This window comes from Fistularia commersonii, chromosome 36 (assembly GCF_037954325.1).
Source record: "Fistularia commersonii isolate RoL2024-O1a breed Wild chromosome 36, RoL_Fcom_v1.0, whole genome shotgun sequence".
NCBI lineage: Eukaryota > Metazoa > Chordata > Actinopteri > Syngnathiformes > Fistulariidae > Fistularia > Fistularia commersonii.
The window spans coordinates 2,422,923-2,441,552 of NC_141319.1; the positions used below are offsets into that span (position 1 = coordinate 2,422,923).

The 18,630-nt window shown below is 47.7% G+C and overlaps 1 non-coding gene across 1 annotated transcript; it reads left to right on the plus strand.

Moving 5' to 3' along the window:
- Nucleotides 1-8,723: 8,723 nt before the first annotated feature.
- On the plus strand, nt 8,724-8,797 carry trnai-aau (transfer RNA isoleucine (anticodon AAU)). The gene has a single exon. It is a non-coding gene; the product is annotated as a tRNA-Ile (tRNA).
- Nucleotides 8,798-18,630: the final 9,833 nt, after the last annotated feature.

The following is an 18,630-nucleotide window of genomic DNA, read 5'->3' on the forward strand; positions in this document are numbered from 1 at the left end:
CCAAGCGACACCATGATGCCTTCCGGTACGTACCATAAATCGGTGACCGGATTGACCCGGATCCGGGAGTTATCCGCCGCCCTGCTTTGCTTTGAACTCTGACAGGAATGACCTCGGCTTTTAAAACGAAAAGTGTCAACATATCAACATAGCGGCCTATTCCTTATGTAAAATCCTTCTTTGTAATTTACGCCGCGTCTTCGCTAACACGCCAGCTGATGAAGGTCCTCTGTGGATATTGCACAGATGAAAGGGTTGCTCCGAGGCCTCCGTTTTTTTTTTTTTTTTTTTCTTTTCTCAAACCGCATGCACTCTGAGCCATGGAAGTCATGAACGCTAACTCGGAAGTAACGACTTCCGACATGCGCGGGGAGCGCGGTCATGAGCCCCGATGGCGTTTCCGAGAGGGATTTCCGGTTAAATCCGGGTTACGCGGTCACGTGTCGAGATGTTTCTCGCCGGTTACGAGGCGGGTTGAGATTTTCTCGGTCGTCGCTCGACCGACGACGGATCGATTTTAACATTTTTCCCAAAACGGACGTTTTTTCCACGTTGAAGGACTTCGCACCGGATTTCGGTCATCCATTCACAAATACAGACGTTGCCGCTAAACAGGCGAGCGACTCGGCGATGGGATGCCGGTGTCTTTCCCAGGCCGGGAATCGAACCGCCGACCAAACATTTCGACCGAAACCTATTAGTTTTTTTTTTTTGCTCTCATCCGCCCGGAGCCGACAAGCCGAGACGGGGATCGATCGGAAAGCGCCTCCCGCCGGTGAGTGACGGGTAGCCGTCGAGCAGAAACCCTCGGCTCAGACGCCGACCCGGAGGCTCATTGTCACGGAGGAAAGAAACGTATAGGTGGCAATTTACTCCCCACGGGAACGTCTGGCTCAAGGACACAACGGATACAGTGAGCGAGGACAATACACACCACCGCGCCGCGTGTGTGGTCTCATTTCATGTGTGTGTGTGTGTGTGTGATCACCTTCTTGTATAATTTATATAATCAATATTTTAGATCCTTGATGAGAACCTCTTCAGGGTTAAAATCTTTTTTTTTTTGAGAAGGTTTTTCTCTTTTTTTAACGTTAGGACAATGTAACTTGACAGCCTGTGTCCTCACAATCATAGCAGAGCGGATGCCTGTGAGTGTGTGTGTGTGTGTGTGTGTGTGTGTGTGTGTGTGTGCGTGCGTGTGTGAAAAGCCCAAAGCCCCTCGCTGCTCAGGATTAGCAGTCTTGCGTTTCAAACGGAGGAGGAGAGAGAGAGAGAGAGAGAAAAAAAAAAGAGAGAGAGAGATGCTGGTGTTGGGCCTCTCTCTCTCTCTCTCTCTCTTTGTCTCTGTCTGACTCTCTCTCTCTCTCTCTCTCTCTCTCTCTCGCTCTCTCTCTTTGTCTCTCGCCCTCTCTGCAGAAGCTAATAAGCTCCACTGGTTTTTCCTCCTGCAGTGAACTGATTACAGCCTCGTACCTCATATACCCCCGATACACCAACACACTCCCCGCAGACCCACTATACACCGCGTGCACGCACACGCACGCTCCCTGCATCCATTAACACGCGTGCGTCCGACAACACACACACACACACACATCCGTCTCCGCGCGCATGCACGCAAACACGTCCGTCTTCACGCACAGGCGTGCAAACATCTACACGCACACACACCCTCACTCAGTGTGTGTCCGTCATTCTACCTGGATGTTTTTTTTTTTTAATGGGTGATTTTAGGCTGATTTATTGACAAGTAGCAGGTTAATACCTATGTAATTACATGCCAACGTTTTCCGTCTCCGTGCGTTCATTCGTTTATGTCGGTCCGATGTTTTCCTTGGATTTTAGGATGAATTTCATTTCGCCGATTTGTTTGGGTTCGTCTTTTTGGTCATTTTCAAAAGCACTTCCTTCTTGTCATTTCATTCATCCACGTACTTATTTGTTTCCCCAACCTTTTTTTCCTGAGGTGGGGTCATTCTCGGCCGATCCGTTCTGTTTTTTTATCTTTTTCGAGCCCGTTCCACCGCCACCCATCGCGGCGCCGCGCCGACGAGGACGATCATCACCGTCGATACGACAAAAAAAAAAAAAAAAAACCCTCTCGTCCCGATTCCATCCGTTCGCCTCCTTCATAAACCCCCCGCTTGTTTACGCTCTGCGGTATTTTATGGCTCTCCAGCTCCAGATGTTGCTTTATATCTCCCGCATATAACGTCTATAAACATAAATGAATTCCTTCCGGACGCCCCCGGAGACCCCGGCCTGTCATATAATCCCAAATATATGAGGTCACGTGACCCACGGCGCTCCCACACACTTCCATTCACCAAGCACAACATGGAGCAGGTTTCAGCCCGCAGATTAAACCTCCTGCTTCTTCCTCTGCTGCTGCTGCTCATCTGTGAGGGACTGTGTGTGTGTGTGTGTGTGTGTGTGTGTGTGTGTGCGCATGTGTGTGTGTGTGTGTGTGTGTGTGTGTGTGTGTGTGACAGACTGTGTTTCCCTGGTGTCTCTGCTTCCCTGCTTTATATTCTCCCCCTGACTTTATCACAAACACACACCAGCGCACACACACAGGGGCACGCACGCACACACACACACACACACACACACACACACACACACACACACATGCACACAGACGCAAGCACACCAACTGTCTCCTGTCTTAGGATGTATTGATAGAAGGAGGCATTCACTCATCATCTATCTATCTATCTATCTATCTATCTATCTATCTATCGATCTATCTATCTATCTATCTATCTATCTATCTATCTATCTATCTATCCATCTATCTATCTATCCACCCATTGAGCTAGCTAGCTGGCTATCCATCCATCCACCTATCCATCCATTCCCCCACCCACCTATGTTTCGTATCCACCCATCCATCATCTATCTATCCATCCATCATCCACCTACACACTCATCCATCCATCCATCCATCCACCCATTATCTATCTTTCTATCTATCTATCTATCTATCTATCTATCTATCTATCTATCTATCTATCTATCCATTCTTTCTTCGTCTCTTATTCCCGTTTCCTCCACTCTCCTCCATCCTGGTTTCTCTCTTCCTCCTTTCCCCGCTCCCTCGCTTCTCCCCTTCACGACTCTCCTCCTCTTGTTGTTTCCCTCCCCTATTCCCTCGCTCCCCTCCTATCCTTCCTAGACCTTCCCTCCATCCCCTCCTCCTCCTCCCCCCCGTCTCATTAGTTCAGTGTTTTCCCGCTCCCTCCTCCGTCGTCTCCTCGGTTGCCTCCTCCCTCGCATCCTCGCCTCCTCTCTTGACAGCCTCACCTGCGTTTTCCCGCTCTCTCTCCTTCAAGCAGCCGTATCACCTTTCAACTCCTCTTCAAATATCCCCCCCCCGCTTCCTGCCTCCTTCCTCTCCTCCATCCTGCCTCCTTCCTCTCCTCCCTTGCAGGAATCTCCCATCACTAATTCCCAGCATCCGTCTCCCTCCATCCCCTCCTCTCCATCATCTCCTCCTCCCTCCACATCCCTCTTCCTTCCTGCTCCTCTCACAAATTTCCGCCCTCCCTCCCTCTCTTTTTCTTCGCCCTCGGTGAAGTTCCACCTGTCCTCCGGTTTCAGATCTCCCTCCGCTTTCAGCTCCTCTCGAATCTCCTCCTCCCGCCGTCGTTTACATTCTCTGCCCGGGAGAGATTTCCCGGCTTTTTCCGCCGCCGCACCTCCTGCTCCTCTCTCCCCTCCTCTGCAGGTTTCCTCCTCTCCCCTCCCTCTCCCGATAATTCAATTTCTCACACGCTTTTCCTTTCCTCCCCTCCTGTATGGATTCCTCCTCCGGAACCGTAAACTTCTACCTGTGGTTTCCGCAGTTTCCTCCTCTCACACACTCTTTTCTCTGTCATCCTCCCTTCTTCTCCTCCCCTCCTGACGCCAAAGTTTTCACCCGTGGCTTCCTCGGTCCTCCCCCCGATCTCGCCGCCTCAGGCAGACGGATCCCCCCCCCCCCCCCCGCCGCCGCCTCCTCAAACATCACCCCCCCCTTCCACCGTCTCTCCTCCGATCCCTCGCTCCTCTCCTCCGCAGTTTCCTCCTCCTGATGCTAAAGTTTCACCTGTGGTTTTCTCAGTCCTCCCCGGTCTTGCAGCCTCAGGCAGCCAGAACCCCCCCAACTCACCCCCTCCGTGCCCCACACACACACACACACACACACACACCAACCGACCGCCACCTCCTCAAAGAACGCGGCGCCTCCCTCAACACACACACACGCATCCTTGTTTGAATCCAGTTATCTAACATTATTGAGTCCTGTCATGTTGTGGTGGGATGTACGTTCAATGTACGGATCTGGGCGGGAGGGCGGCGGCGGCGGCGGCGGCGGCGGCGGTGGGGGTGCTTGGGAGTCGGGTGCGTAAATTATTCATCGCCCCTTGAAATGCAAACGACAGTCGAGGCGAGGGAACCGCCACGCTATGTAGGTCACTTCCTATCTCGCAGTGGCGGCGGCAGCGGCGGCGGATTGAAGCGGGAAAAAAAAAAAAAAGACGTGGCGGAGAGACGCACGCAATCACCACCAGCAGGGGGAGGAGCCGGGTTCCTCCGAGGGGCGAACGCCACCCTTCCCCCTTGGTTCTACCCGAGCGGGCGGGAGGTACGACGTTCTTTAAGGTACGTTTGAAGCTCCTGACCTCGATAAGTCTGCGCCTAATGTTAAGTTCGGTTAATTATTCAATGATCCGCCGGGGAAAAAAAAAAAAAAAAAAAAAACACGGAAGACCCACGTTTAGGAGGAACGCGTCATTGGTCGGGTCGGCGACGAACCCCCACGAGTTCATTCGATACGGCATTTTTTTTTTTTGCTAGCTTTTTCCGCTAGCTGTCTTCTAGCACCCTTTGCTAGCGTCGTCGCTCGAGGAGACGCCTCGACGATCTCCGGCTGTTCCGGAGGGGTTTTGTTTTTTTTTCGCCCCCCCCCCCCCCCGAATCCGCCCTTATCGAAGCGAAAGCTAGCGCGAGAAAAATCGCTGAGTCACGCTGTCAATACACGAGGTGACCAACAGGGGGCGGCGCTGCGGCGCAATCCCCATGTGTGTGTTTTAATGTTAAGAGCTTCTGAGATAAAATGCCATGGCTGGAGGTCAAAGCTGCGACCTCCCTCCGTCTCTCTCTCCCTCGCTCTCGGTAGAGGAAGGAGCACTTTCATTCATCTCCTTGATGGAGGGGAGCGGGAGGCGGGGGGGGTTCTCCATGGAAACAGGCGGCCATTTTGGATTCTCGCAGGGATGCTGATGGTGTAAACGCGACAGCCATCAATCAACCTCTGGTTCCCCGCAGCGATGGGACCTCTGATCCAATCAGACTGAGAGTGTGTGTGTGTGTGTGTGTGTGCACGCACGCGTGTGTGTGTGTGCGCGATGCTTACACCCCACCCACACACACAAACACACACAATTCCATTTGAAATACCAGACGATCGTGCGTGTCCTGCCGTCTCCTGTAGGGGGTGCTGCTCTCTTAAGGGCTGCAAATTAAAATCATTTTCTTTTGTTTTGTTTTTTTTAACCTACGGATGCGGAAAACAGAAACCCAGGTTTCGGGGGGATTTTTTTTTTCCCCAAAATATGATTAAAATCGGCACCGAAAAATACATTCTGGGTAGCAGTTCGCTTCCTGGTCAAACCGGGTCGAAACGTCCTTTCGTATGGCCTTTCCCGCGAATAAACGTGCGCCTTTTTACATTTTTTTTCGCGGCCGGGAGGAGGAACCACCTGAGGAAGGCCGGCTTCTTTCACGGGGGCACGGAGAGCGAGCGGAAGATTCGGGAAGACGAATTCGGAAACAAAAGCCCGAAAGTGAGCAGCTGAGTCTGCAGGAGGCTGATTAACATTTAATACCAGCTGAGTGACAGACCGAGAGTCTGTCACGTTACGGGAGGAATTCAAAAAAAACACGCTCCCTCCCGGTTCTCTCACGCTGGCGGCAGAACGGCTCCAGACTCCGAGCGACATCTTGGCACGGCAATTCCGTTTTCCCGTCCCCGCCATATTTTTAGATAAAACTGATTAGGAGGAAATATGATTTTATGGCGGGGGAAAGTGTACAGAGATTAAGAGATTACGAGGCAGCTGGAAAATGCAAATACGCACCGGGACGGGGAAAGGGAAGGGGGTTCCGCAGCTTCCCGGCTGTCTTTCAAATTGTTTTTCTTTTATATTTTGATACCATCCCCAAACTGACAGACCGACGTCTGGCCCTGGTCGGGAGGGCCGCTGTTTGTGTTAACGCTCTCCCGACTTTTTTTTCGTACCGCATTCGCAACCAGGACTGCCCTTATTCTAAATTTACCGCCTTATTCTGGAGCAGCCGTTGTCAAAAAAAAAAAAAACCCTTTGGGACAAAGGCAAAAAAATAAAAACAGTAACAACCCTGTATGCTAAAAATGAGAAAACCCTTGGTCTGAAGGTTCTTGGCTTTAGAAAAAAAAACAAAACACTTAAAATAGTGAAAGTCCTAGCCTGCAAACGGCACCTTAAATAGCTAAAATAGGTCAAAGAGAACAGTAATGGATTGTTTGTATTTATACCAGATGCTCAGGGAACCCTGCTTCACCTCGCTGGGAATTCAACCCGCCGAGATTTTATTTGGAATTTGGTAAAATAGGCTGAGAATGCACCCGCGGTACAGGAGGTTTTTTTGGGGGGGGGGGGCTAGAAGTCAGCGCTCCGTGTCAGATGTTTGACACTTCCGGCGTGTTTCGGAGGAACCCAAGATGTCGGTTCTGTTGCGCCTGGAGAGGATTTCAATTCTCGCCTCTTTTAAGCGGAGTCAAGGGGGGGGGGATTTCATTTGGTCGGCGTCAAATCACAACAATGTTATCTCGCTGTATTTTTCGCGTTTTAAATATTGAGCGGCTGCAAATCATGCAGCGGCGAGAAAACTTGGATGGATCCAGGTTCAATGCGGGGCGGCCTTCTCCCTCGACCGGTCGGGGTAGACAGACAAGGGACGGACACAAATGATGCTAGTCATTTGCGACTGCTAATATCAGTAGCACTAACAGAAGCAACTGGAAACATGAAAATCAGAGAGCCCAGGGACTTGGGTGACGTTTACAGGGTGGTGGCTAACAAAGCTAATGCTAACTGTCCGGAGGCGTTTGAACGCACGTGCATTTCACGCCGGATGCTTTCCTCCGAAACATGTTTTCAGAAGCACAAAGCTCCTCGTCTCAAAGACCGACTCATCGACGGCTTCGTAGCGGCACGACCCGTGGTTTGTTTTCCATCAAACGAGCACTCGCGGCAGACAAAAGTCCGGCAGACGGCGGCAATAAATAGAAACAAATCGGCTTATGGATCCACCCCGGACGCACAAAGGCGGTTTATATTTATAAAAGAAAACCCAAAAAAAAACTCCTGTGTTGTGTTGAAAGAATTCCTGGCGCCGCGGAGAATTACTCAGTCAATTACGGCACGCCCACGTAACGGTAATGAAAATTCCCCTCGCGAAACCGCCGTGGAGTTCTCCGGTCCGCCGAAGCAAACGTGAAAGACTCGCTCCTGAGCGAGGAAACGGGCCAAAAAAAAAAAAAAAAAAAGCCCAGCTAATTTATGCAGAAATATGCAGACGCTCATTGGCCTGTGGCGGACCCCCGGGGGGGTGGGCTTCGTTTGGCTCCCAGTAATCAACCACTACAGCTGGAGCTGAATCTTATTTCCTATTCTTTTTTTTTTTTATTGTTAGCCGTGTTTGTTTTGATTTAATTTTATTTTTTTCTTTATATATAAATAAAAGACCGCATTTCCCATCAGACCCCTCACTTACAGATACCGGCAGAATTCCTCCTAAAGCCGATCGGGTTACCGAGAATCCATTTCTGCACATGGATTCTGTCGGCTCTCATTGCGGCGGTGATGGCTGGCGGGGGGGTTCGGTGGGAGCGGGGAGCTGAAACGGCGGGGGGAAGGGGGCGGGATGGGAGGGTGTGTGTGTGTGTGTGTGTGTGTGGAGGAGGGTGTTTGGGATTCAGGGCTGCCTGCCGCCGTTGCCTCCCTGGATCTCAGCCTGCTGCGGACCTGAGCGGCATGTTAACAGCCGGCAGGCAGCTCGCAGCACCGCGCCGTCCCATTTCTACCGCAGCCGGCGCCGTCGGAGCCCCGGAGAAAGCCAGAACGTTCGCCGGTGCTGAGAGAGTTCCACCGCAGCGCCAAGACTCCCACACCGCGTGCTTCAAAATCCCCATGTTTTTTTTTTTGTTTTTTTTTCCCAGCGACTTTGCAGATGAAGATTTGAGAAAAAAAAAATTGAATTATTTACAAGCGCGACCGGCCTTATAGGTTATTAAGAGTCGCCGTTTTTTTTTTTTTTTTTTTTTTTTCACGAGGGATTGTTTTTGAAATATATATATTCTAACGATGTTCGGCGACGACGCCGAATCATCGGGGGGGGGGGGACGACCCCTCACGATAAAAGCAAATCGTTTCCGGGGGGGGGGGGGGGGGGGGGGGACGACACAACAGATGGTCCAAAGGTCGCCTGCATGTCAGAAAATGTAACATTTTTTCGGACATAAACTAATTTTGACAGGCTGCGCGGTGGTTCAAGGAGGCCCCTGGTTCGATTCCGACAGGGGGGGCCTTTCTGCATGTTCTCCATTTGTCTGTGGGGTCCCTTCCGACGTCCAAAACCATGCGGGAGGTGCATATGAGAAGCTGAGAATACATGACACCGAAACCATGTTTCCAGGCCGGTTAGCTCAGTTGGTTAGAGCGTGGTGCTAATAACGCCAAGGTCGCGGGTTCGATCCCCGTACGGGCCAACTTCAATTTTGGTGACAAGGAGCAGGCCTGGGAATCGAACATTCCTGGTTGGATTAGTTTGTTGAAGTGTTGTTGAGCAAGACGATAAACCCCTACCCGCTCATGCTTTATCAATGATCGCTTGACTGGAGAGAAGGAATCTCCCACGATGGATTAACAAAGAATAACAAAACAAGGATGAGTGAACGACTGTTACGGTATGATGGGAACGAGACGGTGAAAGGTTGAACGTCGAAATTATTTGTAGATGAGTGAATGGCTGTATGTCTCTATGATGTGTGAACGAGCGAATCCCTATATATTTGAATGTCTTTATGTCACATGTGAATGGAAGGGTGAATGGTTGTATGACGGCTGTATGTATCTACATGATTTGTGAATAAGAAAGTGAATGCTTGATGTGTCTTTATGTTACTTGAATGAAAGGGTGAATGGTTGTTTGTCTCCGTATGATGCGTGAATGAGAGGGTGAATTGCGTGTCTGACGTGCGAATCGGAGAGCGAACGGTTTATCTCTCAAAAAAACACCTGGATAAGAAGATGAATGAATTATTGTCTCTATATGTGGCGTGAATGAGAGGGCGAATTGCTGAATATCTCTATGTTACATGTAAACGAGAGGGTTGAATGGTTGTATGTCTCTATATGATTTATGACAGCGATTGAATTCTCGGTAAGACAAGAGACGGTTTATTGTCTTTATATGACTCGTGAATGAGTGATTAGTAACGTGCCTTCATGACATGTAAATGAGAGGGTGAATATTCTGTCTGACATGAGAATGGGAAAGTGAAAGGTTGAATTCTCTATATGATGTTTTTGAATGAAAGGATGAATGAATAATTGTCTCTATATTAGGTGTGAATGAGAGGGTGAATGGTTCAATTCTCTATATGACAAACTAATGCAAAGTTGAAAGGTTTAATTCTCTACGCGACATGTGAATGAAAGGGTGAATGGTTGCATTTTCTCTCTCGGATTTGTGAACGATAGCGAAGTGTTACGTGTCTCTATATGAGGTGCATCTCTAAAAGGGGGTGAACGCTGCCTCTCACCGAATGACACCTGCGATGAATGGATGAATTAATATTTCCAGGAGCGCTTCGGAGCAGAAACCTTGGCGCCGTCAGTCCGTCCAAACTGAAGTGGCCCTGAAACACCATGACGGCACGGGGGCTTTTGAAACACCTGCTCGGGCAAAGAGCCAATCGGACGCCGGGGCTGCCGCCGCTGCCGCTTCTGCGCACAAAAAAAGGAAAAATAAATCTGAACCGTTAATTCAATGACGCATCGACCATCTGCGCGCTAGCTTGAATTTCTTGACTTTCAACGATCCAACAGAATTCTTTTCACGTCCAGTGAAAGGAACATTATTATTGGCTTTGCGGACGTAAATCTGTTCCATAAAACCTGAAAATAATGCTGCGTCGCCGACACATTATTTTCTGGGCATTTCGTAAAAATCCGAGCTAATGCAATGTTTCCGACATTTCTCTTCTGTTTAGCAAAATGTTGTCGTTTTTGACCTTTAGGAATATTTCCTTTTCTATTCTTGTTTCTTCAAATGAATTCATTCAAACCCACAAGGACAGTAGGAGAACATGGAGACTCACCACAGAAAGACCGTCTGTGGGAATCCATACAGGGTCCGTAATCGTTATTAAATCTTAATTAAAAAATGTTAAAATTGATGTTCTTTTATTTTGCTTTTTAGGTGCCATAAACTCGCTACCTAAAACCGTTATTTAACATAAACACAGCGACATCTTGACATTTTTTTCGCTGAGACTTTTACGAATTTCAGGGCGGAAAAGCAAAACATTTTGGAAAATACAAACCAGAAAATGTATTAAAAAAAATAAAAAACAGCAAAATTTCACTAAACACTTCAACATTCGAAATGTTTCACCTGCTTTCGAAAGTACTTCCAGGGTTGCTTTTTCTTTTTTTTTTACATTTTTTTTTTTATAAACTGTTCGGCTTCAGTTTTTAAAGCTGAGCTCTGAAAATTCGACTTTTTCACTCGTAAATTCACGTGAGACGTTCGGTCGGGCGATGAGACTCTCGCTCGCTATCGGGAAACCAAAACCGCGTCTGATTTCATTTATTTCATTTTACACAAAAGGCGCCTCCCGTTTCCCTCCAGTGTCTTTAAAAACGCTCCTCAGTTTACGTCTAATTCTTTGTCTTTTCTCCTGCCTGCGTCGCTTGTCTCGCTTCCCTTCCCCGTTTTTTTTTTCTTCCTCCCTCGCTTCCTGAGCCCCCCCCACGCCAGCCACCACCCCAACCCTTCCTCTCCTCTCTCTCTATTTCTGTCGTCTGGAATGTCCTCCGATTCCCCCTGCCGCCGCTGTCTGTTTCCTCTCCCTTTTCACCCTCCCTTGCCGCTTCCTTCTCCCACTCCCTCCCTCCCTCTCTCTTTTTAATCTGCTCCATCACGTCCGTCCCCTATTCGTTTTCTTCCTTCCTTGTGGAACGCCGCCGCTCGCAGCAGTCTGTCGAAAAAACCACCCGCAGATTCTACCCACAATTCACCTCTCGTCGTAATGAGGACGCCGGGCTGCCGGCGGTGCCGAGTTCAAACACTGCGAGCAGCAATTACCGCGAGTTTTGGATCAATTCCGGCGAAGGAAGCCGGATCGGGATCGCGTTGATTGATACCGTCTCCCCTCCTCATTTCAAGTCTGTTTTGTGATCAAACCAGACGCCGAGACTCTGATTCACCGGCGAGTCGGGGAGAGCCGCCGTGAAAAGATCTTCTCTCCGGTCGGATTTACGTCACCTGGTGTAGACAGGTGTGTGTGTGTGTGTGTGTGTGTGTTAGTGACGCATGTCTATTATACACAGGTGCCAGTTCCATCACCTGCTGGAAGTGGAGACGGAAGAGGAAGAACCGCCAGGCTCCGATTGGCCGAGAGATGATCCAGATGCTATGGTCAAGAGAGAGAAAAGCAAGACCATAAATAACTAACGCAAACACGCACGCAGACACGCAAACACGCAATTTCAAAATGAGAAGCAAAATCAGTGTCTGTCTTCGACCGCTCGCATGCTAATCAACCCTAAGTTGTTGCTACGGTAACGGTTGTTGTTACGCTAACTACCGTTGTTTTCACGTGAATATCTGAAAGGCAAACTTTGGGAGGTAAAAAAACAAAACAAAAAATAGAGCGGGAGGATCTTTAAGATTTTCAAACAAGTAGCATGAAATCTCTCTCTTTGTTCGGGAGACAAACGCAGAGCTGAAAACGGTGAAACCTCTCCTAGTTTCCGTGGTGATTATGAAGCATCGCTCCGTAAACACCTCACACGCACGCACACACACACACACACACACACATACCCACACACACACACGCACACCTGCAACCGACCTAAGACCGCCTAACAATGGCCGTGTGTTTTCATGTCTCGATGCAGCTGGAGAGCCACCGCAGACACTCTGGGTTTGTTTTTCATTCTCCGGCGATTCCCCGCTGATACGGTCAATGAATTTCCATATTATTTTTTCCCCCTTAAATATATTTTACATTCTTTTAAGGCCGTCGTGTTGCAGATGTTAAGGGGGATTTCTCTCAGATCCATTTCAGGTCGCTCCTCGCCGATTTCGAAACCCCGCCGTCCGTCGTCTCACCCCCGCCTCTCCCCCCGTAAACCCCCCGCCGGCAGCTCCTGCTGCAGTCTACGTCACGTTTTCAATCACGGCCGCTGCGCGTCCGGGTCGGATGCGGGCTGACGGAGTCGGAACACACTCCCTCTCTCTCTCCTCCGGAGCTCCATCTGTCTAACGACATCCCGCTCTGTCAGGACTCGCCTGTATAATTAGAGCTCCGCCGGCTGATTTATGGCACTGCAGCACCTCCACCCTGCCGACCTTGGCCTCTCCTCGGCTGAGCAGCGCCAGCCTGCGCGGGTCTCGCCAGACACGCCGCTTATCTATGGATCGAGGCGGGACGTCAGCGCTCGCCGCCGCCCCCTACAGGCGCGCTGATTTATTACCGCAAGCGCTAACGTCGCCGGCTGTCTTCGGCCGGCGGACGATGGATAATCAGTGTTTCTCATCCCGAGCTGAACTACTTCATTTTAAAGCGCCTTTTCCATTTTGAGGACATTTTAACATTTCTGAGCAATCATTAGGTTAATTATCATTATCATAAATTATCATAACTATTAATTTTTTTTTTTTTTTTGGCATGTGTATTCATTTTTTGTTATTTGTTTTGCTAACTTGTACAAAATTACTGCTGATTTTGGATTTACTTTGTCAAACCCCCTTTCTTTTCATTGAACATTTCCACATTTGGGAAGTTTCTTTTTATTTTAAGCCTTTGATTTTTAGATGGCGACTCTTTGGTTTTCAGATCATTTGGTTTAAAGGGGCTTCTTTTTTCAAGTTTACATGTCTAGGCCTACTTTAGAGTTAACTTTCATTTTTGCTTGCATAAATAAGTGCCAGTGTGTAAATAAACACATCGAGCATATACACTTGCATTTTTATGATATTATATATTTCATACAATATTAATTTACGGCATTTTTTGAGTTGTACCAAATATTGGCTGTTTTGATGACTGATCACTCACCTTTAAGGATTTCTTAAATTATTTTAATGAAATTGTGAGGAAATATCTTGGCATTGGCATTTAGGTGAATTCTTCCTTATTTTTCAAGGCTAACCCCTGACATTGTATTTGTGTTTTTATTTTTACTTTTGGTGATTTCTTGCAGGTTTTTGCATTCAATTTCTACTCATTTCAATATATATCCTTGCTGATTTATAATTTATTCTTGGAATGCCAAACCGGGGACCTTCTCAAAGCGCTAACCACTGCGCTAATGATTTCTCAGTGATATTTAGTTGTCATCATTAATTGCTTTGTTTGTTGATTTGCAGTGGTTCTTGATAGATGTTTGCGTATTTTTGCAGCGGTTAGCGCTTTGGCCTCACAGCAAGAAGGACCCCGGTTTGATTCAGACAAGGGGATCTTTGCATGTGGAGTTAGCATGTACGTGTCAGCGTTGATTTCCTCCCACAGTCCAAAAACATACAGCAGGTTCATTGAGAAAATATTGGGAAAATTGCTCCGAATGAGTGAGTGAGTGGGTGGCTGTTTGTCCTTGTATGTGGCCCTGCGATTGACTGGCGACCGGTCCGGGTTGAACCCCGCCTCTCGCCCCATGACAGCTGGGATAGGCTCCCGCATCCCAGTGCAGGATAAGCGGCAGAAGATGGATGGATAGATTGTTGGAATAGACATGACAGCGAAATTCAATGTCCCTAAATTTTTTTTTTAAATTACCGGCAGTCATTTCAGACACACTTCATGTTAAATCTTCAGGAAAAAGCTCTCCTGCACTTTCAAAGAGGTTCTATTTATTTCCAATAATACTCTTAACTTTCATGCCAACATTTGGATTTTTTTTTTTTTATCTTAAGAGTAGGCGTCATAATTTCCGAAATCTCATTTTGGAGTGAAACTTTGGGAGTGAGAGGGAGCTATGGCTGCAGGGTGTCGAGCTGCGAGGGCAACCGTTGACTCACGTTTCTGTCCGGGATGCAAATCAGCGGGGAGACGAGATAATGAAGCCCCAGATGACGGCAACCTGCCAAGCCGTTCGCAGATAATACACCGATCAGTTCGTCTAAAGAAGATATCGATCACGTGGGCCGGTGGTGCGTTCACTGACCTCGCTGACCACCGGCTTTATTTATGTCTCTCACCGAGGTTTGAGTTGGCGCGAGGCAGCGGCTCGCCGGGGAGATGTTTCAAAGATTTAAGAAGTTTGAAAATGCTAATTGAGATATTATCATTTTAAAAATAAATCTTACCCCTCGTGGAAATAAGCCACTTTTTCCTGAACTGATTCTAAGACTTGGGGTTCTTCTTACATAAGTGTTTATTGATTATTACGTGGAAACGTATCGAAATATATAACATGACTTCATTCAGATTTTTGTTGTTATTTTCAAGCATTTTTGTAGATCTTTTTTACCAGGTTAATATACAGATACTTTTGGGTGATTTCTTTATGGTTTTGGCCAATTACACGCTATTTTTTTTTAGGCTATTTCTAATAATTTGAATACAGCGAGACCCTTTTTAAAGACTTTTCCGCATCAGGGATTCCAAAATGTTTAAGAAGAAGGATTGCAAAAAAAGATGAAAATTATATTTCAACTCGTACACAATGAGGATCAGACAGGTGAAGCTTGTAAAACGTGTTACGCTGCAGTCGAAAGATTTAAACAGAAACATTTAAGTAAAATCAAGGTCTTGCTCACTTCGGAAGACCTTTAAGGAACCCCGGAGAGGAGGAAACCTCTTTAAAAAAAACAGCTCCGATCAGAAACCTTCCACCGCGACGTATCAGGCGCAGTATTTTATGAGCAGGAAGCAGAAAGATCCACGGAGACAGACGCTCTTTGTTGGTTATGACATCTTCGATCGCAACACCGTCGGCGCCCCGGCCCCTTGAACCCCACACCCCAAACCTGGGTGCCAGATTGAGCCCTGCCGCGACTTGACGTGGGATCAGACAGGATGCGCCGGTGCGGAGCGGCGATACCGGGTCAGACGAGGAAGTGACTCGGTGAGAGTGGAAGCGAAGAAGCGTGGATGGTTTTTAAAGATTCATGTTCCAGAGAATTGACTGCTGCTTTTAGCCTGAGAGAACATCCTACGTCACGGAGGGGTGGGGTGTGTGTGTGTGTGTGCGTGTGTGTGTGGGGTGGTGTCAGGTCATGTGACAGCACTGTAACAATACCCTAATGGGAAAATTAAACTCACAGCGCAAATATAGTGAGTCTTTAACACAATATCCTCAAACTATTTGCGTCACGACCACCAAAATAAAAGTGTGGGAGAGGCCTACACTTATTCCCAACAAGACGTTCACAGCGAGTTGATTTCATTTCACAATCAATGCGTTTGCTACTTCCGTTATCATATTTTCTTTATCATTCTCATTATTTAGGAATTAATCCCGATTATCTTGATAATCCCACCGCTGCTGCCAAGCTTGGGGGGCAGCAGCGGTGGGAGTTGGAGCGGTCGTCTTTGGAACCGAACTTTCCTGGTTTGATTCCCGTGTGGAAGTGTTGTCGAGCAAGACGCTGAACCCCTACCTGCTCCCCTGGCGCTGGTCGACGGCAGCCTACTGCTCACGGTTCATCCATGGCAGGCTAAATGAAGAGAATGAATTTCCCTACAGGGATTAATAAAGGATAAATTATCATTAATTAATCGTGATAATTGATTCTTGGACATGGGGAGTGACTCAAGTGGCCACACTGGTGGCAGAACCAACCGCTTCAAGATGAACGGTGCTTAACAACAACATATCAGCCTCTCGATGGGAAGTTTCAAAGTCCGAAAAAGCCCCAAGAGGAGCGGGAAGGAGTTTCCCTTCACCGAAAGCACCAAGTAGACATTAGTCCAGGATCCTTCTGCAAAGACGGCGGCTAATGCCACACCCCGATCGGCAAAACCCTCGGGAAACATCAGAACCTGAGCTAATGTACATGTTAGTTGTCTCAGCTGCTGGCTGAAGTTGGATCACGCCAATATGGATATTTGTTAGATTACAGAATAGAAAGAAGATGTACTCGGTAAATATGGTATGGCTGGTACATATATACATATATATATATAGATAGATAGATATAAGCCGCTTTCGGAGACAACAGTGCATTCCCGTAGGCAGTAAGGGACACAAGCGAATCAAACCAACGCGAAGAAGAGGCAGACGTCACGGCCAACACGGAGAGCCACAGCTTCACATTCTGCATGGTGGGAATAATAACCGTGGACTATCGGGCTTAAGTGTTTTTATCATCTCCCTGCACTGCTTCACCATGTGAAAAATCCCACTGTTAGCAAACTCTGAACTCATTTTGCGTTGTATAGCAAGCCCTGGAAATCCCTCTCTGGCGTAGCAGGCCAGAAGTGCTTGGACATCTTTGTCGGTCCGTTTCTCGCAGGTTCGCCCCCCCTTTGTCGCAAACCAAGACCACCTTGCTATGATGCAGAAGGCCTAAGAAGTGCCCTCTTCATAAATATATAGTAGTTCCTTGCCATATTGCAGTTTACCTTTTGCGGTCTCACTGCATCATGGATTTTTTACTTTTTAATCTAATTTTATGTTGCAGATTTTTTGCTATACCACGAGATTTTGCAATATAAATGTATTTTCATATATTTATTATTTCACTGGTGCATTTTCTAGGGTGGCGACCAACCATAACATGGTGGTCTATATCCTGGGCTCTGATTGGCTTGGCAATCAGAGCATCATTCTCTGCATCTCCTGCGCACAGCGAGCATTCAGCATCTTGTCTTGTCCAATTCACATCGATGTGCGATTGCTACTTGTAGTCGTGTTCGTAGCATGTGTTTTTAGGAAGTGTTTACATGGAAGTGAGTATGGGAAAGGTGAAAAATATTAAAGGAAAGGTTAGTAAGAATGTGGTGTCATAAAGTTTTAAAATTTATATACATAAAAAAATCAAAATATGGTCGTGAAATTTTTTCGCGACTACTATATTTATCATTATTATCGTCATTGTTATTAAGAGTAAACTCCACGGGACTCCATCCTGCTGCAACGTCCAACAACAACAACAGTCAATGAAACCATTGGGGGGGAACAGAAGCATGTTTTTTGAAAATAAAATGCAAAAGTTGGCCTTAGGTGCATTTCTGGAAACTAGAGCCAGAGTGAGATAATCTTCACGGGCGCCAAAACTCTCAGCAAGGTTTCGACCACTAAGTTGACAATTTCCGTCAAGTAATTAGCAAATAGGGTGGAAAAACTGAGCTTTTGTTGTCGGTGCTGTTTGACGTTAACTTAGCATTTTTATCAGCGGGATTCGACTCGGAGCAGCCGGCTGACTGAAGTTCCTGCTGCCGCTGCTTCAAACGCGCCTTTTCATCTTTCAGTCAAGCGAACTGAGGAGTGGCACCGAGACGGCAGCGCCGCTGGTTCGCGGTTGGCCTCCGCTTCCTCCCTGAGCGTCGAGTTTTTGAATCCATCGGGGCATGACTGAGGGGGGAATTGGTTACTACCTCGGACGGAACAGCGCTGTGACAAAACAGGCAACGACCAATCGGAGTAAACAAACAACCCAATGGGCGTAAAAGAAAGTTTCTTGTCAGACGAAGAGTTCAGTGTGTTCATTATTTAATAATTCAATAGAGATTTTTGGTGCTTCGATGCACCTCCGGGAGCGACAGCCATCTTGTTCCGTTCGAACCAACACAACCGAGCCCCGTCGGGTTTCGCCCCCGAGGGGCGCTCGACTCTGATTGGCCAATCCGTGAGTTAAACCCCGCCCCTCGCGAGATACCTGTTCGCGATTGGCCCAGCGTGGCGAAGCGGCTAGAAGTCGGAGTGAATTTGGGGGAGAAAGACAAATTTGATGGCAGACTTGTCTGGTTGCCAGGGTAACCTGCAGCCAGCACTGCAGGGGAAAATTAAACCACCGCTCGACATCAAAGGATGTAAAGCAGCCGTAATCTTTGATTTCGGGTAATTAGTCAGAACACCTAGAATAAAAGGTGTTTTTCACCGCCTCCATAGGTAGATGGGGTTCTACTTGCCGTTCCGCTCAGTACCAGATCCAGCTTTTTTTGTCCAAATATGTTGCCGCATACAGGGAATTTTGTTCCGGTTAAGAGTCACACCTCACAATGACGGGTAGGTAAACAATGGCTGGCCAAGAATGTTGTAAACAACGGCGGATGCAAAGTGCAGAGCGCATTGTCTGTTTAAATCACAAGGTGACGATCCACGTGACGCACGTGGCCGGTGAGGTGGCGCAAAGATGAGGTAA